This window comes from Nothoprocta perdicaria, unplaced genomic scaffold (genome assembly GCF_003342845.1).
Source record: "Nothoprocta perdicaria isolate Ctin4 unplaced genomic scaffold, notPer1 scaffold_32, whole genome shotgun sequence".
Lineage (NCBI taxonomy): Eukaryota > Metazoa > Chordata > Aves > Tinamiformes > Tinamidae > Nothoprocta > Nothoprocta perdicaria.
In genome coordinates this window covers 1,063,103-1,077,128 of record NW_020455555.1, presented here as the reverse complement: position 1 = coordinate 1,077,128, position 14,026 = coordinate 1,063,103, and the positions used below count along the sequence as shown (strand labels likewise).

Here is a 14,026-nt window from a genome sequence, read left to right as displayed (position 1 = left end):
AATTCTATGATTTAAAGAAAAACGTTACTAAGCTACACAAAAATTCACAATCCGTACATTTTCAGTAAAAAGTAATGAAAAGAGTTTTATATTCTACATTTGTACAGATAAGGTTATTTTTAATTTCAGCCAAATTAAATCCTCAAAGCCACAAAACTCAATATTGAAGATAACATCTAAAGGTTAATTGCTGTGTTCATTTCTGTTTAAAACATATAATGGCAAAGGAGGAAAACAGCTGGGTTTGCTTTGCTTACAAACTTACTCGCATTGCTCTGGAGATGCTCTGCAAGGGCTTTGAGACAGACCTCCTGCTCCACCCACCAAATCCATCAGAAAAGAACATTACACATTTTAAAGGTATCCACCAAAAGCTTTTATAAACAAGACAGAGTGCTGAATAATGGAATAACTTTGTATATTGCTGATAAGCATGTGTGTAAGAATTTTAATAGATACAGATCAAAACATTTAGTGGTAGCTGTCAGCCAAATAAATGCAGCAGTGCTTTACTGTTCCCTGATTATACTCACAAGTGAGATGAGAGTGCGGCAAACTGCATGTTACTCCATATTATTCAGACTTAATTTTGCTGATTTTACCATTTCTAAATCAACACACGTGCTCTATACATAGAATGACTCAAATAATCCATCCCAGAATATGAACATGCAAAGATTAAGTCCACACCTAATGTTTAGTCTCAAGTCAGACACTCTGAAGGTTTTGGTGCTGTTCCAGGGAAAATCACCACATTGGGGGAAAGGGAAGCTGCCTGGGTTGCGCCTCTGAGCTCATTGGGAACAAGGTTATTTATGAAGCACTTTCTAAACACAACAGCTTTTTTTTGCCTGCATTTAGGAAAATCCCAGGTGACACTGCACATCACATCCTGGTTACCCAGTTGCAGGACAACTTTAGGAACTACTACAGGCACTGATACTTCTAAATATTCATTGAAAAAAACAAGATATTTCTGATATCTTGCATATTTGATATAACAGCTATACAGCGAAGCTCTGTATCGACTGTATTACTGCAAAACAAACCAACCCCTGGTTTGCTCCTTTGCTACCAAAGCCCATCAACTCAAGCCGAGTTCCCTTTTCCCTGGCTCCATTCCTAATGCCTTCTTTTCCAGACGGATCTCTCGCTGCGCTAACAACTGCACAGCGACTAAGCACAGAAGCAGTAATTTGACCTATTTTTCCAGTTCTGAATCACCATCAGTCGGAGCAACCTGCTCTGACGACACCTTTATTTGCCACGGAGCCCCAGCTGCCTGGCGGGCGCTGCCGGCACCGAGGAGCCGCTGGCGACGGCACGAGGCGCCCTCCTCCCGCGCGCTCCCCGTCGCTGCCCCGACGGCTCCTGCCGAGCGGACTCCTCTTCTGCTTAAATTAACGACACCAAATACCTATTCAGGTGCAGTAGGTCTGTGACTTTCTTCAAAATTACCATCATGACTCTGGCATTATTCTTTCCAAATGGGCATTTGATAATACAGTTGTGTAAAATATAACTGGCCTCACACAAACGTTAAAGGAGTTGCGAAGAGGTCCCTCATCTTAGGAACATGGGACATTTAACAAGCATTTCTCATGCTAGATGTTGCTTTATTCCTTCCACACACCATGAAGGTGTCCTTCACTTGCCTGCTGCAGGAAAGCCTTTCAGATGCAATCATGTTTACTGCTCTCTGAAGGCAGGGACAATTTGCTAAGTTTTTCTCAATTTCTTGAAACCTAATTACCTGCCTCAACGTCAGGCACAGAAACGTGCACCGCTCTGTGAGAAAAGGCAGCCCCAGTCTCTAAAGCACCAAGCAATTTGGTGGTACTGCAGGCAAAGGAACAAACCAGCAGCATCAGAGCACAAGGATATGGTGTTTACACCAAGATTTTTGCAATATTGACTGAAAGTTTTAATGACTCTGAATTTAACAGCTCTATTCTAACGATAGTTAGAAAAGCTGCCACATTTCTTGCTATTCATTTCCACATCTTACTGAAGTTGACCGCAAATTGCAGGGCAATAGCTGGGAGGGCAGAGTTGCCTTCCCAGGACACGGGACACTCAAGCCCTCTCCCACCTCAACCCAACCGTGGGCCAACAGCTCGCAGCTCTATTCTATATATTTTCTATGGATTTTTACCTATAGATATAGAATACATCTATTCTAGATATTCTATAGATTTTTAAATTTCTCTATTCTACAGAAAATAGGCTTCTATTTTAAATAGGCTTCTATTTAAAAGAGAGGGTTACCACCTCTGTATTTAGTGTGCGAAAGTTAAGTTTGTGTCAGTTATGTATATAAAATGCATATGCATATTTAAAACTTATGCATTATAAATTTGGATGCTTTTAAGATCCCATTGGAGTGAACTCCACAGCCAAACGAAGCATTTGTTCACCATGTCTTATGATTCAGTGGGGAAAGAGCAAATGACAGTTCACTGAAATATTCCTGTTACTGTACACTTCTCCTTGGGCTCTAAGAATTCAGACCTGTGCAGCATGTGAGTGATAGCAAATCTAAGCACATCTGTCCTTTCCTCAATATTAATTCCCTATATATTCATTTTACAGTTCAACTAATAGCTTAAAATACAAACAAAAAAACATGCACAAAAACACAAGCAGCTGCCTGTTGGGTTGGCTGCCACAGCCTGCAAACCGCACACACGGGCAACTTAATGTTGCTCTTGCTGTGTTTTGCTGCATTGAACACTTGAGGGACACAAGTCCCTTTACAGGATGCCAGATTTTTGCTTTGCTTAAATGAGCTGGAAAATTTCTGTGAAAAAACTCTGCAATTCCAACAAAACATCTAAGCCATTACATCTTATTTAAAGCTACTGGGTACACCAAAACACTTAAAAGTGAATGACTATTTTACTATATAGGATTTTCTGATTCAGGGAAAGCGTTCCTTGAGTGACAGGAATGTGTTGGTACTACAGTGTGGGAGCACTGTCACTCAAGTAGACTAATAGATCCCTGCCCTGCGAAGCTAGTGCACTGTACAAACAGTTAAAATGGAAAAACATTGATGATCATTTATGGTATCAAACCACAAACAGTAGATCAGAAAATAATGACTCTTTTCTACAGATTAAAATCCTTCTTTAACATCTGGAGATTATTTTCCCCAAGCTATTCAATACTAAGCATGCTGGGAAAAAAAAGGACACTGATTTGGACAACAGGTGTGTATTAACCTTAGCATTTTGGGGCAGGATGACAAGTGTTTCATTTTGGACACATGAAAACTACAGAGTTGCAATCTACTGTCATGGAAGTAGAGAACCGTGCAGGTCCCTGGGGCTGCAGCAGTTCAAACAAGTTCACTTGAACCCGACCGCCACGTTTGCTCCTGTGCCCTCCCCATGTTCCACCACCTGGGGCTAGGAAACCTCCAGGACCTTCAGGATCAGACACTTGTCACTAGTAATTCCATGTATCATGCAGTCACATACAGCATATGCTAATGGAATCAGGGCTTCTTCATGGCTAAGCTGCCTCTACATAAATATTGTATATTCCGTTGAGAAGCCCTCAGCCAATAATCTAAACAGACAAACAGTACCAAGATGGATAGCAAAAAATGAGATCTGATCTTTTCCACGCAACTTGCTAATCCCATGAAAACAGTTTAATCCAAATACATGGGGTTAATTTTGGCTACATGAATAGAATTTAGAATATCTGATATGTGGGTAGTAAATTGAAAAGTTTCTTCATTATGTTGTGAGTTAATACTGCACTTCTTCAAATTCTTTACCACTATCAACTGGAAACTAATAGAGAGTCCACTAAATATGGCATAAATGCCCTAAGTGTGCTATTTCCCAGGTTTGTATTTTGTTTCATTGCTATATTAGAGAATGCAAATACACTTTTCAAAATAACTGCCAAGAAAATGCACTATTTGCCCTTGGTTTGACCGTAGTACACGTAGAAAAGGTGCTCTGGTAGGTGTTAATGTTTAGGAAGGGCACTATCCCTCGTACAGGATATCTGAATCAGACCAGGGGCTACGATAAAATGAAGTGGTAGCTGCTATCAACAGCATTAAAATCCATCACACTAGATATTAAAATATACCATATGATAAGAAAAATATGCCTTTCCTGTAACTAGAATTACCTACGGCAAGAGCAGCAAAAGGCAAGCTGCTGTCTGCCCTCTCCTGTGCTGGTACCTGCCTAACTGTTACGAGTGGGATATGGGAATGGAGCCCAGGGGCCCCACATAAAGAAATCCTGAAACCACTGAGCGTAATCCGGCTATTGGAGCCGCTCCAATACCACACGCAGGAATTGCACATGCAGGAACCGGCTGCCCAGCTGCCGGCACCTGCGGCGCAGACGTTTTGCATCCTGCCCTCATGGCAACTTAAAAATTACTGCAACACCCGCACAAATGAGCATGTCAGAAAAATAAAGCAACAGAAGTCATTCCCCTGACCTTCATACGCATGAGCTATGGATTCCAAAACTAAGCAAGGATATTTAGATAAAAGTGGGGCTGACTTGTGACAGGACTTCATATAAAAAAAGGCAGCAGAAAGCTGGCAAAGCAAGACACTCTGCTTCGTCTCACAGGCCACTCAGAGAAGCCCGCACAAAAGTGAACTTCCTTTCTTGGTTTCTTATCCATAATGGAAAATGGGCTATCACTACAGAGTCTTGGCTGACGCAGCTCTTAGATAATCTGCTACCTAGAGGAAATGGGCCTCAACTTAACCCCCTAAGTTAAGAAAGAAATTAGTCTGAAAAAATAGATGTGTCTGTGGTTGCAGAGAGAAGAATTATTGCCTCTCATGTATCAATTCTAATAAAAATCTCTAGAAACTATTACAAGTGACTTACAGCAGAAACGTAGGTAGTCTTGCAGACAGCTCTTTTAATGAGTTGTAACACCAATGATGCCTATGATCCACCAAGAGGAAAGCATTTTAAAATTACAACAGAAATACATTATATATCAAGCAGCATCTCAGGAGGAAGGTAGAGCCATTCTGATCTCTGTGTACACTTCATTTTATTTCTGCTGAATGAAACTGCATCATGAATTCATTCATTTATGAATACACTGCATTAAACACAGTTAGGCGGGGAAAGCTACGGGTTATGAAACAGTTACCTTTTACTTCCCATCCCAGTCTGGCAGAGATGGTCTTTCAGATGGCAATCCTGTACTAACCGGGCTCTGAGCCTAAATAGAAAAATCAGGTTTTCCACTCTAACAATATTAAAGAAAAAGAAGGTATAAAAGTAGCCAACCTACCATAAAATGCCTACAAAAACATACTTAACACAGTGAGGGAAAGAAGAGAGGGAGGGATACTTCTGCTGTGACCTGCTATCTATTTACACTTTCATCGAGGGTTGGAGCTTCACGTTAGGAATAAAACCAGGTAAAGAAAGGAGTGTTCCAGATGGAGAAGGGGTCACAAAGCTCAGCAGTGCCCACTCCAAAACTCCCTCAAGCACAACTGCTGCTGCCTTGCCGAAGGGGAAGGCTACAGTCATTACTCAGTTAAACAAGCAAAGCCAGCGTCTGCTTAAAGCCGGTGTGTACCAGGACAGAGCAGGACAGACAGGTCAGGATATGTTTCTGACTCACTCCTCTTTGCCTGCATGTTTAAAGAAGGGGAGATATTTCTCTTTAGAGGAGCTGCAGGGTTTCAGCAAAATAGTATCGTCTTTCTCGGGCCTGAGGCGGCAGGTCTTCCCCAGCAGCTGTTCCATTGCTAGCGTTTACCAGAGCTGGTCTTTTCCCCTAAAAGAMTTTACAGGGTAACACTCTCATCCTACTGTTTGCTCAGCCTATTACATACACTGCAGTCTGGAATCTATGTTGTAGAAGAGACTATACTGCTGCTTGGGCTGAAAGCAGCATCAAAACTGCATCGTTCAGTCCAACAGATSCTTTGCAAAGGAGCAGTGTGAGTCCTAGAAAGAAGCAGAAATCAATGAACAATTACCCCTTAACCCTGCTGTAATGCAAGCAAATAACGCAGGTACGCGGACACAACGCAAAGGTGACTCGCTGGCGGCTCCTGTGTTGCCAAACACCAGTAATGCACCAAAACCTGTGCCATTGTGCTGCCTCTCAGGAAAGCCAGACCTAAGAACTCTAGCTATTCAGGTGATGTGCAGCTCCCAGCCTAACTAGTGAGCAGAAATACACAGGCCTATGAACTAATTCACTGTAACCCCCAATGAGTCCTCAGAAATGATGAGGCCCTTCCTCGACACTGACTTTTCTGTCCCCGGACTTGTATTTTCCAGATAATCAAAACCAAAACAAACCAAAAAACAAACAATCAAAAGAAACAAAACAAAACCAGGATCCTGGTGTATTTATACCTCTACATATGCCCCACCACAGAACTTAGAAGGTTGCTGGCAAATCTTCCCAAAAGGCTATTAAGTTCAATATTTTGCTTTAATACCAGAGAATAGTGTCATCTGCAGCAATGTTACTGTTTTCCTCAAAGGTTATCCATTGCAAATTTCTTTCTGTCTTTAAACAGCTGTGTACTACATATAACTAAACATCAAAAATACTTTAAGCTGAGAAAGCAGCTGTCTCTCCTTTTTGTCTGCCAAATGCAGTCAGCACTGAGGATTAGTGAAGTCTGCTACTCTTACACAATAGCACTATTCTGATTTTCACAGTTCAAGTAAAACATTAAGGAGAAGCTAAAATAAGTTAAAAATACATTTAGGCACCTAAATGCTTGGCAAAGCAAAAGTCACTTTCAAAGTGGAAATCAGACTCTCGTACTTCTTGGGTTCTTCTGAAAACTTTAATTCTGCAGGGCAACACTGGCACAATGAAGGAGACAAGTGGTGGCTGCACCTGCCTCCCACTTGCAGATCCCAGCGGTGAGCAGGAGCCCGGGGCGCTGCGGCAGGGCAGGCCCGACGGGCGCCTCGCGGCCCCGCTCTGCGGCGCCCCTGCTGCTGCTCCGCGCCCCGGCTGGATCCGCAGCGTGAGGACCCCCAGGGGACACCCCCTTGCTGGGATGGAGGGGTGACTCGTGTTCCAGAGGGGGCAACGCAGGCCAGCGGGCCGCTGCAGTCCCCGCAGCAGGAGCCCTTCTGCTGAGGGGCAGCAACCRCGGCCCGGAAAGGCACCGAGACTGGGTCACCTCCAGGTGCTTCTCAAGCACGTATCCTTTGTCACTTAATTCAACCCACCATTCGTACCATCATATTATTGCATCAATCAGTTCAGATCTAAACATCTCTTATGCTCCAAGTTGCAGAACCTGGTTTATCTAATGTGCAAGAATATTCTTTCAATTTTCAGTCTAAATTTCTAAAGCACCAATTTAAGCCCATTCATTCCTGTGACAACATCTCTTTCAGCTTCAATCATTCTTATCTTTCCTTTGTATTTATCCACTTAACGCATTTATAGACTTGACGATATCTCTGACACATTTCCCAGACCATTATTCTATAAAGTTGTAATTTCCAGAGAGACATTAGAATATCTAGCAATTAATGCATTGGAATAGAAACGTATGTACCCAAACAATGGTTTTCAAAAATTTTTTTAGAAAAGCTTGACAAAACAGTCCTTGTCACTACTATCACCTTCCATGTGAAACGGCCGCATTCCTATAAAACACACTAGGTGAAAAAGATGAAAAAACATACTGTGAACTTACTGGTGGCAGTGGATGCATGTATAAAGACAAAATCCAGAGTATCCTATATTGGTATATGAAACTTTTAAAGACACATATTGTAGGGTTTAGAGTCAAGCAAAAGTAAACATGCAGAGAGAGGAACACAAGCTCTTCATGCAACTCAAACTCTTTTTCAAATCTGAAGTAGAAGAGGGAGAGGAAAAAAATAAAATTAAAATCTTAATCTGAAAAAACTAAGTAGGACAACTCTGTTTCCTTTGGTTTTTGTAAAGCTAGAGCCCAGCCCTGCTGGTCACCCTAGGAGGAAGAAGGTGTGCGAGGTGCAGCTAAGAGTGGGACTTGGGCACTCCCGCAAGCTGAAGCGCGTTCGCCTGCGGGGAGACTTGCCCTGGATCAGCCGGAGACTTGTCCTAGCAGCAGGGTAAGTTTTCATCCTCTCAGTCAGGTAGGACCATGCCAAAACTTTGCTTCACTACAAAGTGAGCAGAGACTAAAATGCTTTTGTTCTGCTTCCCAGTGGAGTGGCTGGTTCATGAGAGGGATACGTGGGCATGAAACTGCTTCCAGAATGACCAGAAGCAAAACAGCACTGCCCAGAGCCCGAAGGAAAGGGGTGCAGAGCTCCAGCCATGGCTCTGAGCCCGACTCCTCGGGGCAGGGAGGCTGCAGGCGGGGACCCGCTGGGGACCTGGCTGTCTGCAACGCTCCCTCCCCTGCTGCTCCAGCAATCTGAAAATTTTCCTTAAATCCCAGATGCCTGTAAAAGAATTTTCTGCCCAGAACTTTATCTAGAGCTATTAAATGGAGAAAGCATTTTTAAACACAGAGAATATATTCTGATGATATTTGTATGAGGACTTAAGTGGAAAAGCTTAATCAAAACAGTTCAAGAAGAGCTAACTTCTTTTCCATAATTAAATATTGCACCAAGAAAACAGGTTTTGGAATGAAAAGCTTTTGGTTTTAGACTGGAATACAAAAACGACGAGAGATCTTAAGATTCCATCTCCAAAAGTGACCKATGAAGAATTATTAAAAAAAACCAAAATATGTTATGACAATTATGTGTATATACAAAGATATATATACACAATCATACATCGTGCTTTCTTTTATCRTTTGGGTAGGTACTACACACACTGCCTCACAACAACAGTGCAATGTAAACATACTGATTTCCTCATTTATGAGATGTTTAAATRCTTGTCTGTGACCTGTCACAGCACCTGAAGAAATATTCATACCTCTCTATCCTAAAATGAGAGCACTCGTCACTTAGAAGATGAAAATGACTTTTCTGGGGAAGATCCCCAGCACTAGRCACAAAAGGGTAAACAAAAGTGCAGCGAGCTAGAAAGCGGCAGAGAGCAAAGCAGCTCCATCACATCGATGCCCTGCTCACGTGAGAAAAGCAAGAAGGAAATCATGGGCTAAAATCGCTCTCAAACACAGGCCGAGTCCTGCACTACCCTGCTCTTTTGGAAAGCACTTCAAGAAAGCCCTTCAGTCGTTCAGTAAGCAATAACGCAAGTGTCTGAGGACAGATCTATATCTCAAATGATACGAAAGAAAAGAAATTGCACACAACCCTGGTCTGACTGGGCTGCAGTCCCCGTCCCTTGGAGGGTGTCCCTTTAGCTCTGCAGCAGGCCCACCCAGCTGCAGGTTGCTGTCTTCTTAGAGCCCATTAGGCTGACTTTAACACAATTAAACATACCTCAAGGCAAAACACCAACACAAAACAAAGCTAAACATCAACCCTGTCCATAAGCATTCTGTTAAGAAATTGCACTTTGGTGGATAAAAGTTTCTCTCAAACTAGGAACAGTTCTACTCAGTTCCTCTCCTTCAGATGACCACAAAACAGGGATGGGGAGAAGGCAGATATTTTGTTTCTATTTAACATGTCCACCAAAAATACATTATATTGTACAAGAACATTTCTGCTCCATTAGAAGGAAAAGGGAATAATTATACTAAACAATATTTTACTGTCACAAACAAGACAAATAAGATTACGCAGCACGCACCTTTTTTTCCTCCTATTGTGCTGTAACTATCCATCATATTCATTGCTTTTCATGGGGTATGTTGCTTTTACCTATGGCTACTAAATGCAAAGTGTATTAGGTCAAATTATTCGTACCAAATCACATGGAACAAACTGTGCCTTTTTTAACATTACCATATTTTAAGCAGTTAAGAGTAGTCAGATATCGAATGATCTAAACAAAGCACTTGCTTCCCCTCACCATTTAACAGCAGTAGACAAGAAGAGTTTTCATTTGGAGTTGACTTTCCACATGTTTTACTAGTAAACTTCTAATTTTTACAGTCACTGGTACTATGACAGTCTATATATGTATTTTTTAAATATGTTTACAAACAATATAACTGGGGCACGGGATGTGTCACCAAGTCGCCCTATTTCACCCCTTTCCTGGCTCAGGGGAGGGCAGCGGGTCCCCTGRTGGGGCCGCAGGCCCTGGGTGCTTGGGCAGCCGCTCTGCCCGCCCGCGGCTTGCGGGGCAGCCCAGCCCCTCCACTGTCTCCCCAGCACATTTACAGAACTCAGAAACCCATTTGCAAAAATTTCCCTGTGGTAACTGCAAAACTGGAGGCCCTTGACTACTGCAACTTAGGCTGGACATTGTATTTCCCCCACAAAACAACTCCCTGTACATAAATAAAGCGGAACAAGACTAAGTCGCAAACGTGCTAAGCTCATCCCTGGGTATGTGCGAGCTCTCTGCTCCCCAGCAAGCCTTAATGCATCTCAGAAGGAGTCCTCTGTGATCGTGGCAGGAAGGTAAAGCTCTCTTGGGCGTTTTGGACTGCAGATTACGACTACGCTCTGTGCTTAGTGCATATTTCTCTTAGCAAGAGAGGTTGGCTGCCTGTGTTTTTTGCTCGAGATATGGCAAAGYACTGTTTGCCTCTTAATAGAGCCATCAAGGACCATTCTCTCCAGTTTACCATGCAGATTTGTATTCCTTGCACAAAAGTGTATGAGTTTAATTGGAACAGACAGCATGGTAGCATAATTTTATATAACTGTTTGCAATTACTTCAATGGCAGCTTCCACAGAGCTCTCTGTGATATTTCAAGAGCATTTTTAAGCATAAAGTATACATATCRGAGGGGGGAAAAAAAGCAGTAATTTGGTGCAGCTGTACAAAGTGGATTAGGGAAAGGTATCAGTAGTAACACAGATATTCAGAAATGGGAGACATTTYGCCCATCTGAGCACAACTATAAGAGCTAGTGACATTAATAGYTTTGTAATAGACGGATTAACTAAAGTATTCTCTTTTACCTAAGYGACACATAAGGAAAAGACAAAATTACAGGTTAGGCGGAGATGTGGGTTGTTCTTGGCTCTCAGATGAGCAGGGTAAGAGGCATACGGACGCAAGGAGCAGCCCAGGGGAAGACCCTTCTCCGCGTGGCCCAGGGCGGCTCCAGCGCCGCCTCGTCCGGACGAGCGGATCTCCAGCAGCCGCTCCTGACACGGCTCCCCACGCTCCTCACTTCTGCCTAAGCTCATGTTGCCCTTATATGCAACATACATGATGCCTTTATTCTAGAAGAAGATGCAAAACAGACACTTGCATAAGACCTTCTTTTCTAAACAAAAAAAATATTCACAAATATTTAGAGGAATATTGTGCGCACAACGGCAATAGGGGCAGAGAACACTTTGCTTAATTAGACCATAATGGAAAAAGCTCATTGGGGAAGTTTGAAGCTATAGGAGGCATATTTATGGAAGACAGCAACCCAGCTCTCTTCCTGAAGTGGCTTTATGGTGCTAAGTCTTGTGGTTTCATTAGACAACAGATTTATTATTTATTTGCTTTTGAAAAGACTCTCTGTGGGAGGATAAAATACAAGACCCAGAAGATCCTTTTTGACCTTGAACTTTATGATCCTGCAAATAGATCTGTCACCCACTCAAAGCAGACTGGAATAATACAGTGGGGACAGACCATGAAGAAATTGAGCTGTTAGTAATAAATGTAAATTATGTTGAAAAAGTGACCCACGAGAGCTACTGGGTTGAAGATGAAATTCTCGGGGAGAGGGCCAGGCAGACTGGTATTTATGCAAGATGAATTGGCTTTTGCTGAGCTGGGCTGATTTCATTTAGGATTTGTTTGGGTATTAGGATTTGTTTGGGTGTTTCCTCATCCCGCTGCATGAGGTGCACACCGCACTGCAGGAATAATCTGAACACATCACATGGGCTCACACCAAATGAACACAGTTCAAACAAGCATATTAAAGCTTCCTGATACACTGCTGCTCCACAAAACTGATCAATCAATCAGAAAAGGCTCTACTAAAACCCACACGTTCCCGTCAGACAATTAAAGTGTACTACGAGAGCAAAGAGCAAGAGCTAATAGCAACGAGTCACAGGACGGTTTACACCTAAGTGCCTCACAGTACTASTGACCACTAAAATTACCCGGACAGGCAACAGGTTCTGTGCTGCAGCTCTCCCATCAGCTTTCTCAGAGCTTCTTCAGCATCTTCCTACTACAGGCCAGGAAAGCCTGGGAATGGCTTTGCTGTGTACAACATGGGATGCTTCTTCCCAAGATGCCCTCTGCAGACGGCCAGGAAGATGCCTCTCCCCTGCTGCTTTGCATCTCTCTGTGCTTGGTGACAGGCTTGAAAGCAAAAAAAAAAAAAACCTCAGAAAATCAGGATTTCTAAATGGAGGAAACACTCTGGCTCTGCTCCTGTGTGCAATAACATGAAAAGAATGTTACAAGGTAGAAAACCTATTATAACCCCATTTACTTATGTATATGTGCAGGATGTTAGTGCGGCCCGGAGCTATAAACCCAGGTGGTGCAGTGAGGGCTTCCGACACATCCCAACAGGCTCCCCTCTGGAAACCTCAGCCCCAGCAGTCATTATCTCAGGCTTTTTTTTTTTTTCCCCCCCTTTTTTTTTTTGTAGTGGGAAATGGAAGCATTTCTATCCCTTGTGAAACACACCTTCTGACAGCTCAGAAAAGAAGCAGAGAAATAGAAAGAATCCAAATCTATTAGGTTTTCAAATCATACTTTTAAGCAGATGCTTTGGTGTTTGGTTGGCTTATATTCTGCACAGGTAAGATAAGAAAAAAAGCAACTGCAAGCGTAAGTTCACAAAAATAATTGGTTGGATTAACTGCCAAGGAAAAAAGACTTTCACTTAGAATAATGGCCTAGTTAAAGTAATGAAGGTTTGTGTACTGGGCATAAAATTAAATTTATTTTGAATACCTCGGCTTAAAAAGGTAAAAACCTAACAGCCATTGTAGCAATCGCTGAAAACTGAGCAGTTAGAGGAGACGACCACTGCAGGACATGAGCCCATATATTTTTCCAGCCCAATTGGTTGGGCGTAGGTTACAATTAAAGCTTGTAACTCACTGCCCCAACTGTAAAGGCAGCAGGTTACCCGCCAGGCGCGGCGCGGGGCTCCCTGCCAGCTGTGCGCATCGCAGCTCTCCTTGGGAAGGGCTACAGCCAGGCACACCGAGAGGAAAGTGTTTAAAAATGCAAGGAAATAAATTCAATTCAAACAGGTCTAGGAGGCAGCGAACAAGATACTCAAGATACACACCTATGCTGTTTCTAGATTGTTTATTCCCTCTGTCTGCCTGTTCCCTGGTTCTGCACTGACAGGGCTGTATTACCTTTTCCTCTTGAACGCGATGGGCTCCCCGGCTCTCGGCCAGCTGCAGGGGTGGCARGGGCTGTTCCTGGAGAACTGCTCGCCCTGGTGACCAGTTCCACGTCGCCGAGCAGAGAGGCTCACAACACCAACCACCTGCCTTAATAACCAGCCAGGCAGCTCCGCGGGCTCTAACACTTTGTTTGGCTGTGACAGGGCTGTGCTCTTAAATACTCAGAGTGCAGGGAAAGGTAAAGGGAGCAGAAGGACAGCAAAAAAGTCCACTCAAATTAGGCTGTTTTGGCACATGAATCTTTAGGCAATGTGTGGCATAATCACAGGGTCATAAAAGTCCCTGGATATGGAGATCTCTGTGTTCCATAAGGACTAAGCCATGTTTCAAGCCTAACCTCCACATAATGCTGCTTCAACTCACAGAGGAGAGTCAGAGAACAGAGACTTCGTTTTTGCTATCTTCTCCCGGCATGGTCTGGCTGCACTGGAAGAGCTACAACTGTATCCTCCCTATTCGGCCTGGCAGCAAGAGGCTGCTGCTCACATTTCAGCCCAAACTACTCATCCCTTTCATCAAAAACATGACCATTTTTTTCAGGGGGGGGGGGGGGGGAGAAAAAAAAAAAAAAAAAAAAAAAAAAACCTCAGAAAATCAGGATTTC

The 14,026-nt window shown here is 43.1% G+C and overlaps 1 protein-coding gene and 1 long non-coding RNA gene across 2 annotated transcripts in view; both read right to left on the bottom strand.

The window, feature by feature from the left end:
- NRG3 (neuregulin 3) overlaps positions 1–14,026 on the bottom strand; it is a 230,662-nt gene that overhangs the window by 56,641 nt on the left and 159,995 nt on the right. The gene's annotated exons all lie outside the window — the stretch shown is intronic.
- On the bottom strand, positions 10,759–12,311 carry LOC112950478. The gene is made up of 2 exons (XR_003250013.1): positions 12,148–12,311; positions 10,759–11,259 (listed from the first exon to the last, which is right to left on the bottom strand). It is a non-coding gene; the product is annotated as an uncharacterized LOC112950478 (long non-coding RNA).